Source organism: Camponotus floridanus, unplaced genomic scaffold, assembly GCF_003227725.1.
Source record: "Camponotus floridanus strain SB8 unplaced genomic scaffold, Cflo_v7.5 scaffold285, whole genome shotgun sequence".
In the NCBI taxonomy this organism is placed as follows: domain Eukaryota; kingdom Metazoa; phylum Arthropoda; class Insecta; order Hymenoptera; family Formicidae; genus Camponotus; species Camponotus floridanus.
Window position 1 is genome coordinate 67,932 of NW_020229420.1, and position 23,650 is coordinate 91,581.

Sequence of the window (23,650 nt, forward strand, 5' to 3'; positions counted from 1 at the left end):
TATGACATTACATCAATTTGCATAAAACATTTTATATTGTTAGCTTTTGATTATATCGATTTAACAAACGTCGTGCATAAATTATAATTTGTAGAAAGTTATATGCAAATATCTTTTTTATTGTATATACAGAATGTCGCAGAGTACTATACACATATAAGCGTTTGTAAGGAGCGCAGTAAATTGAAGAAACAAATCCCAGCATTTTACAATTTTCGCAATAATAGAAAGAAATAAAATAAATAAATTAATTATATAATAATATTAAATAAAATCGATCGAATGTGTATCTACATATGTGTGTGTGAGAGAGAGGGAGAGAGAGAGAGAGAGAGAGAGACAAAAAGCTCGGCAGTTCGAGCTATTGAATGATTCAGTGTATTAGGCATTTTGTCGGCGCGCGGCAAGGAGAGGGACAGCGCGGCGCAGCGATGACGTTGTAACGATTGACAACGGCTTGTCTCTCTCGCTGTTTCTCTCGCTGTTTTTCTCTTTGCCACGTGCCGACGACATGTCTAATACGCTGGCTCATGCAATAGCTCGAACGGCCGAGCGTTTCTCTTTCTCCCACCCTCTCACACACGCACGCACGCACGCACGCACGCACGCACGCACGCACCGCACGCACGCACGCACGCACGGCACGCACGCACGCCACGCACGCACGCACGCACGCACGCACGCACGCACGCACGCACGCACGCACGCACGCACGCACGCACGCACGCACCGCACGCACGCACGCACGCACGCACGCACGCACGCACGCACGCACGCACGCACGCACGCACGCACCACGCACGCACGCACGCCACGCACGCACGCCGCACGCACGCCACGCACGCACGCACGCCACGCACGCACCACGCACGCACGCACGCACGCCACGCACGCACGCACGCACGCCCACGCACGCACGCACGCACGCACGCACGCACGCACCGCACGCACGCCCCCCCCCCCCCCCCCCCCCCCCCCCCCCCCCCCCCACGCACGCACGCACGCACCCGCACGCACGCACGCACGCACGCACGCACGCACGCACGCACGCACGCACGCACGCACGCACGCACGCACGCACGGCACGCACGCACGCACGCACGCACGCACGCACGCACGCACGCACGCACGCACGCACGCACGCACGCACGCACGCACGCACCACGGCACGCAACGCACGCACGCCACGCACGCACGCACGCACGCACGCACGCACGCCGCACGCACGCACCGCCACGCACGCACGCACGCACGCACGCACGCACGCACGCACGCCACGCACGCACGCACGCACGCACGCACGCACGCCCACGCACGCACGCACGCACGCACGCACGCACGCCACGCACGCACCGCACGCACGCACGCACCGCACGCACGCACGCACGCACGCACGCACGCACGCACGCACGCCGCACGCACGCACGCACGCCACGCACGCACGCACGCACGCCACGCACGCACGCACGCACGCACGCACGCACGCCACGCACGCACGCACGCACGCACGCCACGCACGCACGCACGGCACGCCAACGCACGCACGCACGCACGCACGCCACGCACGCCACGCACCGCACCACGCACGCACCCGCAACCGCCCACGCACGCACGCACGCACGCACGCACGCACGGCACGCACGCCACGCACGCACGCACGCACGCACGCACCGGCACGCACGCACGCACGCCCCCACGCACGCACGCACGCACGCACGCACGCACGCACGCACGCACGCACGCACGCACGCACGCCACGCACGCACGCACGCACGCACGCACGCACGCACGCACGCACGCACGGCACGCCACGCACGCACGCACGCACGCACGCACGCACGCACGCACGCACGCACGCACGCACGCACGCACGCACGCACGCACGCACCCGCACGCACGCACGCACGCACGCACGCACGCACGCACGCACGCACGCACGCACGCACGCCACGCACGCACGCACGCACGCACGCACGCACGCACGCACGCACGCACGCACGCACGCACGCACGCCACGCACGCACGCACGCACGCACGCACGCACGCACGCACGCACGCACGCACGCACGCACGCACGCACGCACGCACGCACGCACGCACCGCACGCACGCACGCACGCACGCACGCACGCACGCACGCACGCACGCACGCACGCACGCACGCACGCACGCACGCACGCACGCACGCACGCACGCACCGCACGCACGCACGCACGCACGCACGCCCACGCACGCACGCACGCACGCACGCACCACGCACGCACGCACGCACGCCACGCACGCACGCACGCCCACGCACGCACGCACCGCACGCACGCACGCACGCACGCACGCACGCACGCACGCCCACCCGCCCACGCACGCCCACGCACGCACGCCACGCACGCACGCACGCACGCACGCACGCACGCACGCACGCACGCCACGCACGCACGCACGCACGCACGCACGCACGCACGCACGCACGCACGCACGCCCACGCACGCACGCACGCCCACCCGCCACGCACGCACCCCCCCACCACGCACGCACGCACGCACGCCACGCACGCACGCACGCACGCACGCACGCACGCCACGCACGCACGCACGCACGCACGCACGCACGCACGCACGCACCACGCACGCACGCCACGCACGCACGCACGCACGCACGCACGCACGCACCCGCACGCACGCACGCACGCACGCACGCACGCACGCACGCACGCACGCACGCACGCACGCACGCACCGCACGCACGCACGCACGCACGCACGCACGCACCACGCACGCACGGCACGCACGCACGCACGCACGCACGCACGCACGGCACGCACGCACGCACGCACCGCACGCACGCACGCACGCCACGCACGCACGCACGCACGCACCGCACGCACGCACGCACGCACGCACGCACGCACGCACGCACGCACAATGAGCGCTAAAAATTCTGTAACGATCAAATATCTCAAAAATAAATTTTTTTAGAAGAAGATAACTTTTAGGATTTAATAAGATATATTAGCTGATGGAGGTTATTTGATCTCAGAATGACTTTGAAAACTTTGCATCAAGATCAATATAGAAATCTTAAATGGATACCCTTATTGGATATTTTTAATGGATATCTATAATAGATATTTTTTATTGCATATTCTTATAGCTAACGTAATGTTTTTAAAAAGTTATTCTATTTTAATGAAAACTTGTCGAGTTAAAAAATATCAAATTTAAGAGTATAAATTTAATATACAGGGTGAGCCATTTTAATTTATCCACCCCAATAACTTTTTTATATTTGAATGTACAACAAAATGTTTCAAATAAAAGTTGCTTGACTTCGAGGGGGACAGAAGATGGGTGGCAAAAATTTAACCTTGAATAGTCATTTGAAAGTCGTATAAAGGTTACCTTCAATTTCTTAAATGAAACCCCCTGTTTTTCATTCCATATTCTTGTAGCATATCTCGAGAGCTTTCTAAAACACTATAATTAAGTACCTTTTCATTAAGTACTTTTTGAGTTATAAGGCTTGAAATAATTTCTTAATTTTACATAAACGTTAAAATATCTAGTAAACCATTCATTTTTCGATTTCTTATCTTAATACTTTTATATACAAAATAATGAGAGGAATTGGTGTAAAGAAAATACACAGTTGTTTTTAAGAAAAAATATGGAATTGTGAATTGCAAATTACATATTTTTTCTTAGAAACAACTATGTGTTTTCTTTACACCAATTGATTCCTCTCATTATTTTGTACATAAAAGTATCAAGATACATTCAAATATAAAAAAGTTATTGGGGTGGATAAATTAAAATGGCTCACCCTGTATATCTCCCAATATTAAATAAGTCATAACTTTTTTTCACTTCAGAAACAATATTTATCTAAAACATTTTGTTGAATGTTTCGAACTTTCGTTTTTAATTAAGAGCCACGGTCACATCAAGTAATAGAGCAGTAACGCAGCAATAAAGACGGATCTACAATAAACGTAGTAAGCCTTAAGCCGTAAGAAATTAACCAATCATATTCGATTATTTCTCTCACATTTAATTGTGATTGATAAATTTCTTATAGCTTAAAGTTTACTACACTTATTGTGGATTGTAGATTCGGCTTATAAGTGAATAAAAACTATCGATTTGCTTACTGTTTACGTCTTACTGCTTACATTTATGTATGTGTCACTAGCCTAAAGCCTGTCAGATTATGCGTTAAAGATTAAAATTGAAAATTGAAAATTGTTTGACTAATCAAGACAAAGAAATAGGTTTTTTGTTTTGATTAGTCAAATTTCAATTTTTAAGCTTCAATATTCAATTATAGTTTAGTACAGACTTAATATGATTGATTTGAATGATATTCAATTTGTTCTTATTTTCAAGATCACCTTAAATCTGTGTTCGTCTTGACGCTAAAAGCTGAAAAACGATGTTGAAAACGTTTGATTGACTAATCGGAACTAAGAAATTTATGCTATGATTAATATAATTTAGCATATAATAATAATTTTTAAAAACCACCCCTTGGGGGTGAAATCCAATATTTCAGAAACGGTGCACTACAAAAATATGAAACCTGTACTATTAGTTTTGACTTGTAGAAAGACTAATTAAGCGTATAATAACAATTTTTAAAAATAAAAAAGATTATTTCTAAAAATAATTTACTAATATTTTTCTCAAAAAATAATTTACAGAAAGTACATAAAATTTGACAAAAAGATGTGAAGTCCCTCTAAAAAACCTTGCGAAGATAAAAAAAATTCACCAAGTACATAAAAAAAATTTTGCTTTGTATGCAACAAAACGTTTAATTAAAAAATGTCCTTAAAAATAATTTACAAAAATTTTTCCTCAAAAATTAATTTGTAGAAAAAATATAACATTTTACAAAAAGATGTGATATCTCTCTAAAAAAAACTTACAAAGGTTAAAAAAATACGCCAAGTACATAAAAATATTCTACCTTATATGCAACAAAATGTTTAATGAAAAAAGTCTTTAAAAATAATTTATAATAATTTTCCCTTACAAAATCATTTTTCAAAAATACAATACTTTAACAAATAATTATCATAAAAGAATATAAAAAAATGAAATATCAAAACTAAGTAGGAAATCAATAATTATCATTAGTCAAGTACTTAAGAGCAATTTGTAAATTTGATATAATATTTGCCATGAAATCAATTTTACATCGTAGAAATATTATACATAAATTCTCCTTAAAAATTAAAATGCATTTTATATTTATTCAGAGAAACTTGATTTTTAAAATATTTAAAATCAACATTAAATTAGAATTAGGATCCTTTTCATTTCTAAAACATTTTTTATATAATGTATATAATTTAAAAAAAAACGTTATACGCAAGTTTTAAATCGCACAATCTTTAAATCGAAATAAATTATGAAAACTTGGCGTGTCCGGATCGTAATCAAGTAGATTTAATATTTCATTGTATAATGTCTACGATTTAACATTTTTACTGGAGATATATTCGTTTATAATGTAAACGATTGAATCTGAATCATTTTTTTCTACAATCAAAATTAAAAAAGTTATGAGGTTGGAACTTTTAAAATGGGACATATATATATATTGTGACGTGGCCGTCCCGTCGCGTCTATCCGCCCCGGCAATTTTGACGGGGCGGGAGCCGAGTGGCCGCGCCAAGGGTCTAGAGCGAGAGAGAGAGCTACCGTATTCCCCGGAGAGACGAGCGAATTAGAGTAATTGTGTATCCGATTAATTGTTTTTTTTTTGTATTTCTTTTAATAATTGCGTCGAGTCTGAGGCACCTCACCACCGAACACCGAAGACCTGGGGAGAACAGCATCACCTCCCCACGACAGCGAGGAACGACAGCCAAAGGACATTTCTGAGAGCGGAGGATCCTGTCCCGGAAAGCCCGGCACCATGGGTCCGGACAGGGGAAGACAGCATAGCCTCCCCCTCGACAGCCAGGAATGACAGCCGCGGCGATAGCCATCCTCCTGGAGAGGATACGTCCGGGAAGGACCTCACCCGGGCCATATAAGGGCCCGCGGCCACATTCAAGTTTGGCGCTATTTCGCGCGGGGCGCGATAATGCGTCGCGTGGCGCGCGAGGCGCCAGGACCTCGCGCGTGTCGGCCGCTAATTGGCCAGGGGTCCGCGCATCCCCCTGCGCGGCCAACGACCCCGCTATCGACCCTGGATCGAGAGATCCAGGGCTCACTTTGTCGCAGCCGCTCGACTCGTATAGGCGAAGAAGTATATTATATACTGTGTTGTCGTGTGGGCTCGAGACGATACCGAGGACGAGACCGAGGATCATCCCCGCAGCCGGGAGAAGACTTCATCGGTGAGGTTGCCCACGAACATTGCGTACCGCGTAAATAATTGTGTCCGCTCGCCGGCCGTTCTGTCGCCGTCGCCATTACGGCTTATCGCGACCGCTCGAGCCTTCTGCCGAGTCGGTCGATTTTGGTGTATTTCGGGCGACCGGAGACAAGCGACCGAGAAAGCGCGGACACTAGTGACGGAAGTGCGATCGTAGGGTAATTCTCGTCTCTCTCCGGGTATCAGAGTGCGTAATACGCGTAGCATTCGACCATTGGGTATCGACCGCGTGCGTCGTAAATCGCGAGAAATGCGTAGTTCGCACGGGCTGTCGTTGGTTGTCGAAGCCGCGTCTCGCACTTCTGAAATATGTCTCAGAGCGAGCCTGTGGAAGTAATTAATCGTGATTAATGAGTCTTCGTGTATTCTAATGGTCGTTCGTGAATCTTGTGCGAAACTGAGTATTAGTGTCGCGTTTATTGTGTGCGTGTGAGTTATCCGTCTCGCAAGAAGGAACGTAATTCCTCGAAATTGTCGCGGTGTGCGGGTATCGCACGATTCTAAGTATTGAGATCTGAGGTCGGGAAATTCCTGGCGAATATCGCGGTTATCGAAGGAGGCGCGGTGCGGGGCTGTCGCCCGGTCTTCCTTATTTCCTTGAGACGAGAAGATACTTAATTCTCACGCTGTCGAAGGCATCGGGGGTGTGACACGACATTGTCGTATCGCCCCGATTGCCAGAAATATTTGAGTTGCGAGCGTCGCCGAAAAAGGCGGAAAAATCTCCGACCGCAGCCGGCTATCGAACTTCGCCGGTATCGTCCGCCCATCGTATGCGAGATCTCTCCTCGTGGAATTGATATCTCTTCGCTTATTGCGTAACAAATCGGCCGTCTTATTCCTGGGTTGTCGACTTCGAGTACGCTCGGAGGAAATTGCGAGGTACACAGCTAATTAGAAAGATCTCCGCGAGGCTGTCGAAACTGCGCATGATAGGCAGGTATTATCGCTCTCTCTCTCTCTCTCGCGTATGATACGACCGTTAACGAGAATTCGACATATCAAGGGTCCAAGAAATTATTGTTCTCAGGAGCTTCGACTTCCGGAAGCTTTCGTAATGGACGCTCTTTGGTAGACCGCCGTAGAATATCGCGCGTTTTTCGAGCGTTTCGCGAATTATTGTCGGTGCACGGCTAGTACCTTATTTCTGCTTCTATTCGGTATCGACTGTTATTTCTTTTGTTAATCAATTCTCTTATTATTTCCTTCTTAATAAATTTGTTATTTATTTTTACTAAATCTCGCGTTCTTTATTTGACTAGCGATCGTCTGTAATTTCTGTGTTCGTCTTTGTCTGTTAATTTAGTAAGCTCGCTCAATCAATTGACTTTTTCTTCCAAACCCCGCCCCTCTACCGTTAGGCGAGCTAGCCAGCCCGTGGTGAAGCGGGCTGTCGTATTCTTTCGCGTTTTCCGAAGAATTCGTGAAAATTGGTACGTGAGAGACCGTACCTGGCGCCCAGTTCTGAGATAACGAGACGGCCTTCGCTCCGCCGCGGCTCGCGCGTGGACACCCTCCATCCCCGTCCCGCCGATCGCGAGTACATAAACCCTTGTGTTTTTGACGGCGCTTCCGCTCCCCCGCGAGAATAAAACATTTAGTATTGAAAAAGCGTCGCAAAAATTTGGCGCCCAACGTGGGGCCACGTTTCAAAGAAAATATCGCGCATACGCTACGTAATTTTGTTTGTTAACATAGGTCAGGTCGCGAAAGTTTAGCGTAGAGCCACGTTGCAAAATTCGACATAGAGCAACGTCGCAAAAATTTGGCGTAGGTTTCGTAGCAAAAATAAATCCAATATTACGACGGAGATTATTTTGCGAAATTTCAAGTTTGAGAAAAACAAGGACTTCGCGTTAAGTAAGAAAAAGTTCGGGGAGCTTGTGCGAGCTAAAATTATTTATTGAGTTCGTTCAAAGTCATTTTTTCTTTTCGATCGTGTATTCGTTTCGTGCGTGATTATTATTTTCGTTAGTCGTATATTCGTTTCTTGTTTGAGTTAGACTTTCGTTGGAAATTTCTTTTGCCAACTTTCGCATATTTGTTGTCAGTTCTAGGATATTCGAACAATAACGGCTTTGTTTCGTGTTTTCGAGCTGTCGACGGTTATCATAGTGTTGTCGAGGCCACATCTGGCCGAGTTCGAACATATTTATTTTGTTCAAGTTTTTCTGTCGGGATCGTATGAGTCAAGTCGATCCAGAGGACGACTGGATTTTCGTATTAAATCGCGAACAATTATCCGAAGAATTAGAGCGGCGGAAACTTCCAACGGAAGGAAGTTATTCTATTCAGACCGCGCGCTTACTGCGTCGCGTAGGTAAAGAGCGAACCTTTAAAGCACTTGAAATGTCGGACGAGGAACTTTTGGAGGTCCCCGTAGACGCGATGGCTAGACCGGATAGCCCTATGGATCAAGCGAGATATCGCGCACCCTCAGGCTCTCGCGATACTCCTCGCTCCGAAGGTCGAGATTTTTCGCGCGACCATAATGGAAATTCCGCAATGACTGCGTATAACGTCATGCGGAAGTGGAACCTGAAGTTCTCGGGTACGAAAGGGGAGGACGCGGAGGCGTTTTTGCTGCGCATTGAGGAAGGTCGCGAGTTAGTTCCTGTATCGGATGAGGATATTTTGCGTTGCTTGCCTTTTTTTCTGACGGGCATGGCTCTCTATTGGTTCCGCAGTAGGCGTAATAGGCTGTCGAACTGGGCTGTCTTTAAAGACGCGTGGAGAACGCGCTTTGGCGACCCAGATTTTCAGTACGCTCTGCGCGAAGAAATAATGAGAAGGACTCAGGGTGAACATGAGCCTGTTACCGATTATTTTACGTGTCTGAGAACCATGCTAGATAGATTATCGCCGCCGTGGACGGAATCGGAGCAAGTCAGCTGCGCGTTTAGGAACTTATTACCGCGACTCCAACAATCTCTTCGTCGCGATGAGGTGCGAGAGTTAGATGCCTTGGAAAATTTAGCGACTCGCGTCGAAGCCAGTCATTCGCTATCGCAACGATATCGGGCTCCTCCGACTCCGGAGAAATCGTTGTTCCCCGATCTCGCTTATCACACGCCGCGTAATACAAAGCCGGCGACCCGAGGCCGCGAGACCCTGGCCGCGTTAAGCACTTCGGAGGAAGGGACGGAGGCCAAATCAAGGTCACGACGGAATAAGAATCGTACAGCTCAAGCCGCGACCGGGACGGAGGCCGCGACGAGTAGTTCGTCGTCGTCAGGGGCGACAGCCGTAGAGTCGACAGCCACGCGTAATTCCACGATCAAATGCTGGAATTGTGAGGGTGTCGGACACATCTCGCGAAATTGTAAAGCCGCTCCGCGGAAACACTGCTATCGTTGCGGTCGAGCGGAGGTAACTTTACGTACGTGTCCGGACTGTTCGGGAAAAGAATAAAGGAGTCGAATAATGGGGGGGACCCGACTCCTGAACAACCCCAACCCCCTGTTCGTGTCGTTAATTGTCAGGAATTCTCGTTTAGTGCTTTTGGTTGTCGTGACATTCCGTCTATGTTATTTGTTCAAATTAACCTATTAGGTAAAGAAATTGGCGCCTTAGTGGATTGTGGTTCGACTCGTACGTTTTTGGGCTCTAGCGTAATCGAATTAGTAAAGAAATCGAATGTGAATTTTCGAAAGTCAGATGGCCGACGAGTCGTTACGGCAACCGGCCAGACGACACGGGTTAGGGGGGAGGTGGATCTTCCTTTTTCGTTGAATAATAGAACTCATAATGTGAGAGCGTATGCGTTGCCGTCATTAGCTAGTCCGTGTATAGTAGGGCTAGATTTTTTAAGTTTATTTAGCATGACGGTCAATTTTTCGCGACAAGAATGGTACTTCGAAAATGAGCCAGCCAAGGTGTATCGCTTTCAGAATCAGCCGTTAGATCCCGTTTTTCATTTGAAGGTTATTGAGAATACTGCCACTCGTAATTTAAGTAGCTCTTTCGTGTCGATAGGTGAGAGCGTAGCGGAAACGAAATTAGACGATGATAGGCCGGAAAATGGGCTGTCTGTCGCGAAAGCGACGCGTAATCGCAAGACAAAGAAAGTTCGGTTGTCGAAATCTGATCCGCTTATTTGTTGTGGTTTAAACGAATTATCGTCGCGCGAAGATCAGATATTGGCGAAGTTTCTAAAGAAACATATAACAGGCGATCCAGATAAACCGGGAGCGACGAATTTGACGGAACATAGGATCGATGTAGCCGGACATCGTCCAATTAAACAGCGATATTATCCCGTTTCGCCGAAAATCCAAGAAGCTATCTACGCGGAGGTAGATAAAATGTTAGCGGCAAAAATAATAGAACCGTCGAAGAGCGAATGGTCTAGTCCGATAGTTATGATCAAAAAGCCGAATGGTAGCTATAGATTCTGTCTGGATTTTCGAAAATTAAATAGCGTTTCGAAAAAGGATGCGTACCCGTTACCGTACATGAACGCCATCCTGGATAAATTGCGATCAGCAAGTTATATTTCGACGATCGACTTAAGTCAGGCGTATTTCCAGATTCCGCTGGAAAGAAATAGTCGCGAGTTAACGGCATTTACGGTACCGGGGAAAGGATTATTTCATTTCACCCGCATGCCGTACGGGCTCACCGGTGCCCCCGCGACATTTCAGCGATTGCTCGATCGACTTATAGGTCCCGAGATGGAACCCCACGCTTTCGCTTATTTAGACGACATCGTGGTCGTAACGCGTACTTTTGACGAACATTTAATTTGGCTAAAGCGTGTATTAGATCGGATTAGAGAGGCAGGTCTAACAATAAATCCAGATAAGAGCAAATTCTGTAGATCTCAAGTTAAATATCTCGGGTTTCTAATTCAACAGGAAGGGCTTAAGGTAGACCCTGACAAAACCGCGCCGATAGTCGAGTATCCGCCGCCGAAAAATATAAAGCAGTTAAGACGGTTTATTGGAATGGCGTCTTGGTATCGCCGGTTTATACCACAATGTGCAACTCAGTTAGAACCGCTAACTCGTCTCCTCCGAAAGAATTTCTCTTGGGAGTGGGGGGATGAACAAAGAAATGCATTCGAAGCAATCAAATCGCGCATTACGTCACCGCCTACGCTGTCGTGCCCGAATTTCGGACTACCGTTCACCTTGCAGACGGATGCGAGCTCGGTTGGTCTAGGAGCGGTCTTAACGCAGGAATCGGACGGCGTAGAACATGTCATCGCGTTCGCGAGTAGGGCGCTGTCGGAAGCCGAAAAGAGATACTCCACGACAGAACAGGAGTGTTTGGCTGTCGTTTGGTCCATCAAAAAGTTCAGACCGTACCTCGAAGGGTATAATTTTAAAGTTATCACGGACCATAGTAGCTTGAGATGGCTTCACAACTTAAAGAATCCGACTGGCCGTTTAGCGCGATGGGCCTTGGAGCTCTTAGAGTACGATTATAAGATCGAACACCGGAAGGGAGCGTTGCACCATGTTCCCGACGCGTTGTCGCGCATGTACGAGGATACCGCGGAATTATGCGCTGTAGCGATTACCGGAGACGCTTGGTATGATGCACGCGTTCGAAGCGTGGAAAACGAGCCGCGTAAAAATCAGGGCTGGAAAATTAATAACGACCAGCTGTATTTCCGAAAACCGAGCGCCGTCGTTTCCCAGGTTGTCGACGATCTCGAGCAATGGAAATTAGTCCTGCCGAGAGAAGCGCGCGCGAACGTTATCAGAGAGGCTCACGACACCCCACAAGCCAGTCATCTCGGAGTGGAGAAAACATATCAACGGGTAGCGACGCGTTATTTCTGGCCGCGAATGTTTAAGGAAGTTGCCGGTTATGTTCGACATTGCGATGTTTGCCAACGGACTAAGGTGGAACAGAATTTGCCGATGGGTTTGATGGGGCGTAGGGCTGTCGAGACTCCGTGGACGGTGGTCGCCACGGATATTATGGGGCCGTTTCCGCCGAGTAAGAACGGGAACGCGTACATCTTGGTCATGCAAGACCTGTTTACTAAGTGGATTGAATGTTGCCCCCTGCGAAAAGCGACCGGCAAAAAGATCCGCGAGCTCTTGACAGAAGTAATCGTAAATCGATGGGGCGCGCCGCGAGTGCTTCTGACGGATAATGGCACTGAGTTCATCAATCGCGAACTGCAGGCTTTTGCGGAGGAGCACGGCATAACTCACACGACTGTGCCTCCGTACCATCCTCAGGCGAACCCTGTGGAGCGCGTGAATAGGGTAATTAAGACAATGATAACGGCCTTTCTGGAAAGCGATCACCGCGAGTGGGACCTGCACTTGGCTGAGTTCAGATTCGCGTACAATACGGCGTACCATACTTCGCTACAGGCAACCCCTGCGTTCTTAAATTTTGGTAGGGAACCGCAGCCGATAAATACCGTGCGTGGAAGGCACGAGCAGGCTGTCGAAGTCGCGGAGACAAATCCCGCGAGTTGGAAAGAACGCATGGGGAGGATAACAGCTTTACGCGAATGGATCATCGAAAATTTAGAAGCTGCGCATGAAAAGCAGTCGCGATACTATAATCTGCGAAGGAGAGATCAACGATTTGCGATTGGCGAGCGAGTTCTGAAGCGGCAACATATCCTATCGTCGGCTGCTCAGAACATATCGGCTAAGTTAGCGACAAAATTCCACGGCCCGTTCACTATCGCGAAAATCTTATCGCCCGTGGTTTATGAGTTACGTGATGACGCGGGTAGATCGTTAGGTAAGGTGCATATAAAAGATTTAAAATTGTATAATGTACCGCCTCCTACTCTTCCCTTAGGCAATTAACGAAAAGAGAGAAAGAGAAGCGACGATGTCTCGCAGGTTCCTGGAGCAGTACAGGGACGTATTCGAGGCTGTCGACGATGCGCGTCCAGGGTTCTGGACGGCGCTAGCCGAGGAGGCGCGGCAGATCATAGAGGGCCGCACAACCACCCGAGGCGCCGTAGTGCGCGAGTTCCCGGCCCAATTGGAAATCGGGATACAGGCTGTCGTGGCGACAAGGGACGCTGAATCCCAGGTGGCTATCGGGAGCCGCAGTGAGGTGGCGGTACAAGTATCGCCGAGGCACCCCGAGCCGGACTCCACGTCCCCAGATGGGCGGGAGACTTCTTCCCCCGCCCGGGAGTGCGTGGGTCCGGTTACCGGGCCCTCTTCTTCCTCCTCATCGGTTCCGGCGGCGTCGAGGCTGCTGGAACTGCGGCTCCAGGAGGCATGTAGCCGGTGCGTGCCCCAAGGCGGAGAAGAGGCTTTTCTGCTTCCGCTGTGGGACTCCGGGAGTCACCATTAAAGCTTGCCCCAATTGTCGCGAGGAATGGCGGGTGCAAGGCCCGTATAAAGAGGGAAAGGGCCATGACAGGCCCCGTCTGCCGAGCGGTCAAAGGACCCGGCAAAGGGATCGCCCGAGACCCTACTGAAGGCTGTCGTCGCGTTGCCTGCGGGCCGCCTCCAGGCTATCGACCCCCCTGTTTATCAGGCGAGGGACCTGTAGGATTCGTCTTGTTTTTTTTAATAAACCTCTTTCTCAATTGGTATTCGGCGTTGTTTGGGTATTTTTCCTTTCTTTCTTCCTTTTCACCTAACTCTCCCTAAGTAGGTTAGCGTAGGCGACGGAGCAGTCGTCCCGTAGCAATCCCGCGAAGTAAGGCGCGGTATAACGGGCCCGGAACCCTAACAAGAGACAATATCGCGACGTAAGCTCGAAGGAGGCCGGGTTAAACGGCTCTCTAGTCATTATTGAAACCAATTCCGTATCTAAAGTTAATTTTTTTTTGTTCGATTGTTTTGTCTGTTCTTTGTCGTGATTCCTCGACTCCGGGGACTTCGGCCGCCCGAACGGGGGCGAGCGGACGGTGCGGTCCGCCTTAGCGGCCGCCGTGGGTAGTCGAAGCTAATGGGCTCTCTCTTGGCATGGGGGGATGTGACGTGGCCGTCCCGTCGCGTCTATCCGCCCCGGCAATTTTGACGGGGCGCGAGCCGAGTGGCCGCGCCAAGGGTCTAGAGCGAGAGAGAGAGCTACCGTATTCTCCGGAGAGACGAGCGAATTAGAGTAATTGTGTATCCGATTAATTGTTTTTTTTTGTATTTCTTTTAATAATTGCGTCGAGTCTGAGGCACCTCACCACCGAACACCGAAGACCTGGGGAGAACAGCATCACCTCCCCACGACAGCGAGGAACGACAGCCAAAGGACATTTCTGAGAGCGGAGGATCCTGTCCCGGAAAGCCCGGCACCATGGGTCCGGACAGGGGAAGACAGCATAGCCTCCCCCTCGACAGCCAGGAATGACAGCCGCGGCGATAGCCATCCTCCTGGAGAGGATACGTCCGGGAAGGACCTCACCCGGGCCATATAAGGGCCCGCGGCCACATTCAAGTTTGGCGCTATTTCGCGCGGGGCGCGATAATGCGTCGCGTGGCGCGCGAGGCGCCAGGACCTCGCGCGTGTCGGCCGCTAATTGGCCAGGGGTCCGCGCATCCCCCTGCGCGGCCAACGACCCCGCTATCGACCCTGGATCGAGAGATCCAGGGCTCACTTTGTCGCAGCCGCTCGACTCGTATAGGCGAAGAAGTATATTATATACTGTGTTGTCGTGTGGGCTCGAGACGATACCGAGGACGAGACCGAGGATCATCCCCGCAGCCGGGAGAAGACTTCATCGGTGAGGTTGCCCACGAACATTGCGTACCGCGTAAATAATTGTGTCCGCTCGCCGGCCGTTCTGTCGCCGTCGCCATTACGGCTTATCGCGACCGCTCGAGCCTTCTGCCGAGTCGGTCGATTTTGGTGTATTTCGGGCGACCGGAGACAAGCGACCGAGAAAGCGCGGACACTAGTGACGGAAGTGCGATCGTAGGGTAATTCTCGTCTCTCTCCGGGTATCAGGGTGCGTAATACGCGTAGCATTCGACCATTGGGTATCGACCGCGTGCGTTGTAAATCGCGAGAAATGCGTAGTTCGCACGGGCTGTCGTTGGTTGTCGAAGCCGCGTCTCGCACTTCTGAAATATGTCTCAGAGCGAGCCTGTGGAAGTAATTAATCGTGATTAATGAGTCTTCGTGTATTCTAATGGTCGTTCGTGAATCTTGTGCGAAACTGAGTATTAGTGTCGCGTTTATTGTGTGCGTGTGAGTTATCCGTCTCGCAAGAAGGAACGTAATTCCTCGAAATTGTCGCGGTGTGCGGGTATCGCACGATTCTAAGTATTGAGATCTGAGGTCGGGAAATTCCTGGCGAATATCGCGGTTATCGAAGGAGGCGCGGTGCGGGGCTGTCGCCCGGCCTTCCTTATTTCCTTGAGACGAGAAGATACTTAATTCTCACGCTGTCGAAGGCATCGGGGGTGTGACACGACATTGTCGCATCGCCCCGATTGCCAGAAATATTTGAGTTGTGAGCGTCGCCGAAAAAGGCGGAAAAATCTCCGACCGCAGCCGGCTATCGAACTTCGCCGATATCGTCCGCCCATCGTATGGGAGATCTCTCCTCGCGGAATTGATATCTCTTCGCTTATTGCGTAACAAATCGGCCGTCTTATTCCTGGGTTGTCGACTTCGAGTACGCTCGGAGGAAATTGCGAGGTACACAGCTAATTAGAAAGATCTCCGCGAGGCTGTCGAAACTGCGCATGATAGGCAGGTATTATCGCTCTCTCTCTCTCTCTCTCGCGTATGCAACGACCGTTAACGAGAATTCGACATATCAAGGGTCCAAGAAATTATTGTTCTCAGGAGCTTCGACTTCCGGAAGCTTTCGTAATGGACGCTCTTTGGTAGACCGCCGTAGAATATCGCGCGTTTTTCGAGCGTTTCGCGAATTATTGTCGGTGCACGGCTAGTACCTTATTTCTGCTTCTATTCGGTATCGACTGTTATTTCTTTTGTTAATCAATTCTCTTATTATTTCCTTCTTAATAAATTTGTTATTTATTTTTACTAAATCTCGCGTTCTTTATTTGACTAGCGATCGTCTGTAATTTCTGTGTTCGTCTTTGTCTGTTAATTTAGTAAGCTCGCTCAATCAATTGACTTTTTCTTCCAAACCCCGCCCCTCTACCGTTAGGCGAGCTAGCCAGCCCGTGGTGAAGCGGGCTGTCGTATTCTTTCGCGTTTTCCGAAGAATTCGTGAAAACTGGTACGTGAGAGACCGTACCTGGCGCCCAGTTCTGAGATAACGAGACGGCCTTCGCTCCGCCGCGACTCGCGCGTGGACACCCTCCATCCCCGTCCCGCCGATCGCGAGTACATAAACCCTTGTGTTTTTGACGGCGCTTCCGCTCCCCCGCGAGAATAAAACATTTAGTATTGAAAAAGCGTCGCAATATATATATATATGTCGCATTTTAAATATATATATATATATATATATATATATATATATATGACAGTCCTGAAAGTAATCATTTTTTATATAAAATAATAGGATACTAAAAGTAAACTCGTGTCCAAAGTAATCAGATTATACAAGATTTTGTCCTTATAGTAACTGATAACTGTAACTGATCTGCATATACATATACACGTACATATACATATATGAATAAATATAAAAAAGAAAGAAAACATAGATGGATTTTATATATCTTAATTTTTTTTCGATGCCCAAGTGCAAAAGTTAAACAAATTAAACATTAACACTTGATATGCATATGACTTTTTTGCCAAATAGGAGAGGAATTTATTTTTTATTACAACTCAATGCGATTGAACATAATTACTTATATGAACCAATTCTTAAAGTAACTAGCACCAATTGACTAATTAGAGAGCCCTGTGTTTAACTGGTTAATGTGTCCCTGTCTTTAACTAATATGTCCAATTGAACTTAATCCACTAAGTAAGTTCCCAAAGTAATCCTTGCTTATATACCTTTATTTTGGGGACAGTCCTCAAAGTAATCATTTTGTATATAAAATAATGAGGTCCTCAAAGTAAACACTTGTCCCCAAAGTAATCAGAATATATAAGATTTTGTCCTCAATATAACCGATCTGTATATATATATGTATATATATATATATGTATATTATTTATATTTATATATATACTTATATATATAATTTATATATATACATATTGCGACGTTTCTTCAATTCAATTTAAGTGATTCGCGACACTCCTCGAGATGTGGGAGGGGAGCGTGCGCGGGGGAGCGAAAACGCCATAAAAAAAAATTAGCGAAATTAATGTACTCGCGCTCTGAGGAACAGGGATGGAGGACGTTCTCGCGCGAGCCGCGGCGGAGCGGAGGCCGTTTCGATATCTCGACAAGTTGGGTGCCAGATGCGGTCTTTCACGCATCAATTTTCCACGAAACGTCAAAGAACGCGAAAAATAATAGCCTGCTTCGCCACGGGCCGACTAGCTCGTCTAACGGTAGAGGGGAGGGATTGTTAGAGAAAGTCAATTGATTATGCGAGACTTCACTGATTCAAAATGCGACAGACTCAACGACAGATCGACAATCACGAGAGACTAACACTCAAATAAATTACGCGATTTTAACAAAGAAATATAACACATTTATTAGTAAAGAAATAATATAAAAGAAAAAGGTAAAAATAAACTTGAATAACAAATCAGATTGAAAACGGTTCATAATAAATTTAAACGAAATACGAAAGCGAAATACACAATCCAATTAATCCTGGCACGAATAATAAAACGTTATTCAAAGCAAATATCCGCTCGAAATCGACAACCAAAACGAGAGCGCTAAGATAATCCTGTTGTTTATCCATCCCGTTTTTATGGCCGGAGTTCGCTGAACTGAGCGAGACTTTTCAGAATACAAGGGATTTTCGGCACGGAAATATTCGCGGATAATATTCACTCAAAAGGGTATCGCAATTTCGACAATTAAATCGACAATTTATCGCTACGGACTTTTCCTCACAATTTCCCAGTTCGCAATACAAAACGACAGCATAATAATTCGACAGCATAAGTAACCATAGATCGAAAATACTTAATACTTTTGCGAAGACGGATCACGTATGCGACAAACGAACGATATTTTCGATATTCGATAGCCGACGGCGGTCGGAGATTTTTCTCCGTCGACGTTTCGCCTCTTTCTTCCGCGCAAGCAGCTCAGATTTCACTCTCGGTACTTTGGCGATTATTTCGCACCGCGACAAATTCGACAGACACAGATTATCATTTATTACGCTCTATATATTAGACGGCGTAATAAGCGCGACAAAGACGCAAGTACTCTATTAATATTTATTACGCTCTATCCGACGGCGTAATAAGCGCGACAAAGACGCAAATACTCTAACGCACACAATACAATAAAATACCATAAACGCCTATACGTACTCTTAACAATCGACGACGACATACACGCAATCAGACATAAAAAATCGCCCTGAGATAATTTACGGAATATTCCACGCGGCAACGACAGCGGTACGACAACACGGGCGGTATACGCTTTCGCGATCCTTCGCGCACGCGGTTGATATTCAGCGGTCGATAGCTACGCGTAATGAACACCCGAAACCCGGAGAGAGACGAACGTTGCCTTATCAATTTAATGCCTACGACGCGAGTGTCCGCTTTTCCTCGGTCGCTTGCCTCTGATCGCCCGAAAATTCAGAAAATATCGACGGCTCGGTACTGAGCCGGAACGATCGCGAAACCCAAAAATGGCGATGGCGGCAGAATGGCCGACCCGCGGACCGAATCGCGTATGTGGCTCACAAATAAGAAATGGGCAACCTCATCGATACTTCTCCTCGTGCTGGGGATGTCCTCGTTCTCTACGGATGTCTCAACGGCGACAGACCCAAAGAGTTCGACAACGACACGCTAATCATGAAGCGACTTATTGCAGAGAGCGCCAGCACCAGAGTGATCCCTGAATCTCGCGGCCCGGGGTTGATAGCGGCGTCAATGACCGCTTGGTGGGGTGCGCAGCCCCGCCAAGGGTCAATCGGCTCGCGACACGCGAGAGATCCTGGCGCCTCGCGCCATACGCGGTGTCCTGGCACCTCGCGCGAAAATAATTTAATTCGAATTTTCTGCTGTCGCGGGTCTTTTTACTAGGGCCCGATGGAGGCTCAGCTGTCGCGGGCCTCTTTACTAGGGCCTGATGGAGGCTCGGCTGTCGTCCTCGCCTCTGCGGGGGAGGTAGCGCCGAACAGCCCTTTGCTCGGTCCTGTTAGAAAGGGGGCGAGGTTGCCTCCTTGGCGTCCGGTTGCTTGATTTTCCGGGCGCTATTTCTTCCACTGTCGGTCGCTGTTATGCGCCATGTCGCCGGTCACCCGCAATCCTTCGCTGCCCTCTCGCCCTCCGAATCTTCTCCGGTGGGTTGCCCGAATTTTGCTCGTTACAAAAAATAATACATAAAATTAGTAACGCGAAAAACATAATGATTTAGCTCGTCTCTCCGGGGATCTCGATAGTGTTCTCTCGATGTAGATTCTGGCGCGGCCGCTCGGCCCGCGCCCCGTTAAAATTATCGAGGCGGATGGACGCGCAACAGGTCGGCAACGTCACACCATATATATGTAACGTTCTGCCATACACCACACAGGCGTAACGGCGTACAGCGCCGAGCGCCTGAACGCACGGCAACCTAGGCGCGCAAACTAGCGCGCGGCAGCGCGAGCATACAGGCGCCGATCTTCGCGCAAGTGAGATCCGGCAGGGCTCGTATATAAGGCCGACCGCGGAAGGCCGAAATCGAGTCTCAGCTCGCGAGTCAGCAAGAACGGATAAACTGCTCACAAGACGAACAAGCTCGAGTACTCTTTTGGAGTTTTTGGAACTCCCAGTAACCGGCAGGTCTCGCAATACTGCGCCAGCGGAGCCGCATACCTCGGCCGACGTCGACGCCCCGATCACCAGGGCTCATCCGACAACAGCCGATCTACGGAGGCGCCGAACCGGAGAGACGAGTTTCCTTCGAATTCCTGCCTTGGAAGCTGCACCTGATAGACCTGGAGCCACCCAGATTCACCAGGCCACCTCGACAACTTCTGGAAGTCTGGGACGTGCGCATCAGGAGGTACACATCGCCAACTGGACACTGGGCAGTACCAGGAGCCCTTTCCCGCCTCTGCCACCTTCACCACCTGGCAGATCCACCAAGGCGACGCAGACCGCAGCGACGAGCAGAGTGCACCGAAGCACCCAGGTGACGCCTCTACCTCCGGCGACCACCGAACAAGGCACGCAGTCGAACTCGGACTGGGAGACGTCAACGCAGACCGCAGCCACGCAGACCGAGCCAGCGGCAGTGGATGAAAACAACAATCGTCCTAGGAGTAAGGTGGACATTAATAACAACCGTCCGAAACTCCAGCTCCGTTATACGAAGATCCTGCCAAGCCTATCTTACAGGGAGCGCCTGTAATTTAAACGGCCCTTTTCAGGGCCATCAAAAATCTACAAATACAAACGGTCTTTTCCAGGGCCCATGTAAATATTGTAAATATACGTCGTTAAACTTTGATAACGTGTCATTACTCAGAGGCTCACCTACACTCCTGCGGCCACGTTTCTCCTGCCGAATTCGAGAACACGCGATGAAGGCGGACACACAACAAACGAATCGCCATAAACTGGTGACCAGCCGACGTTCAGGAGAGAGTGAAACATGCCGAAGAAGGAGAGCACGATCATCGTAGATGATGACGACACCAGCGTTAATCGAGTGGCAATGCGCATCCCACCATTCTGGCCGGAAGATCCGGAATTATGTCACCAATGACGACATAAGATACGGATACGTCTTATCCAAGTTAGAGCCGCGACAAGCAAGGGAGATAAAAGACGTCATCACCTATCCCCCCTCCAGCAACAAATATGCTGCTATAAAGAGCGCACTCGTACAGCGACTGACAGATTCGCAGGAGCAGCGGATCCGATAACTGCTAGAAAGAGAGGAGCTTGGAGATAGAAAGCCGTCGCAGTTCCTCCGACACTTGTCTACGCTGGCAGGGACTACCGTATCCAAGGATTTGCTGCGAACGCTATGGTTAGGGCGTCTTCCCGCACAAACGCAAGCCATATTAGCCACCAGGAAGACAGACAAACTCCAGGACGTAGCAGAGCAGGCAGATAAAATCCACGAGGTAAACTGCAGAGTCCTCGTCTTGGCAGCAGAGCATCCACCAGTACCTTCCACCAGCAGTCCGCAGAGCACGTGGGCAAGCCAGATAGAAGCACTCACACAACAAGTGGCTACCCTGACAGAACAGCTGACCAACATGGCCAAGGAGTTGCGGAAAGGACGCAGTCGAGCAAGAAGCCGGTCAAGGGGTAGACCATGCAGCAAGACTCCCGTCAAGGAGGGTCTATGCTATTATCACAGACGATTCGGAGCAGACGCTCGACCTTGTGCACAGCCGTCCACATTCGAAAAAAACGAATAGGGCACTCATTGCTGGCGGCAAATGAAATCAGCCCGACACCAAGCCGCCTATACATCACGGACAATAACACAAAGATAAAATATCTAGTGGACACTGGATCGGACGTAAGCGTCTTTCCACGATCTTCCACCAACACCAAAAGACGACCAGAAGCATACGAGCTGTTTGCGGCAAATGGCTCACCGATAATTACATACGGCTCAATCACGATCAAGCCGGATTTCAACCTGAGGAGAGCATTTCCTTGGAGGTTTATAGTAGCCGACGTGGGTCAACCTATTATCGGATCCGACTTCCTCGCGCACTACGACTTGCTACCGGACATGAGAGGGGGCAAGCTCGATGGAAAGACCGGATTAATAGCCGCAAGCACAAAATGCTACAAACAGGTCCTATCAATCAAAATCGTGGTAGAAGAAAGCGAGTTCCACACGCTCGTAAAGGAGTTCCCGAATATCACCAGACCGACACAAGCCAGGAAAGTGATAAAACACGGGACAGAGCATCACATACAAATGACGCCAGACCAACCGGAAGCCTGCAGGCCAAGGAGATTAGCGCCGGACAAGCTAAAAATAGCCAGAGCAGAGTTCGACCTACTTCTCCAAGAAGGCATCATACAACCATCAAAAAGCGCATGGTCATCACCTCTTCACATGGTCCCGAAGAAAGATAACACTTGGCGGCCATGCGGAGATTACAGGCGACTAAATGCAAGGACCATTCCAGACAGATATCCGATACCGCACATTGAAGACTTCGCGCAGACGCTCCACCAAAAGAAGATCTTTTCAACGATCGAATTGGTTAGAGCGTACAACCAGATTCCAGTGCGACAAGAAGACATCTCGAAGACGGCCATAACAACACCGTTTGGTCTCTTTGAATTTAGATACATGCCATTCGGACTACGCAATGCAGCACAAACATTCCAAAGATTCATCAACGAAGTTCTTCATGGCCTGGAATTCTGCTATGCGTACATAGATGACATTCTGGTGGCATCAGCGGATAAAGAACAACACGAGACGCATTTGAGACAACTATTCGCACGACTCAACGAGTACGGGGTTAGAATTAACCCAGCCAAATGCACGTTCGGATCAGACACAGTACGTTTTCTGGGATACTTAGTCACAAAGAAAGGAACTCAACCCTTGCCAGAAAAGATTACCGCCATAAAAAGCTTCCCGCAACCAACGACGGTGAAGCAGCTACGACAGTTTCTTGGGATAATCAACTTCTACAGAAGGTTCATTCCAAAGGCTGCGGAAGAACAGGCAATCTTGAACGATGCTTTAAAAGGACCTAAAACGAAAGGGAAAACGGTCGAGTGGAATCTGGAGCGCGAACAGGCATTCGAACAATGCAAGGAGAGCCTAGCGAGAGGAACGCTCTTAGCTCATCCGGATCCAACGGCTAATCTCGCAGTAATGACCGACGCATCAGCAACTGCAATCGACGCTGTGATTCAATAGAAAACGACGAACGGATGGCAACCTCTGGCATTTTTAAGCAAAAAACTGAGTACCGCACAAGTAAAATACAGCCCATACAACAGGGAATTACTAGCCATATACATCACCATCAAACACTACAGGCATATGCTAGAAGGAAGAGTATTCACCATTTTCGCGGATCACAAGCCATTAATATACGCATTTAAGAAGGATCCTATGCAGAGCTCGCCAAGACAAGCGCGACATCTCGAGTTCATAGGACAATTCACGACGGACATACATAGAAGGTAAGGACAACACAGTAGCCGATACATTGTCACGGGTAGAAACCGTACAAACGGCCGTAGAACTCGACACAATAGCACAAGAACAGAAGGACGACGAGGAATTATAGGAACTTCTGCAATGCAAAGATAAACTCAAGCTA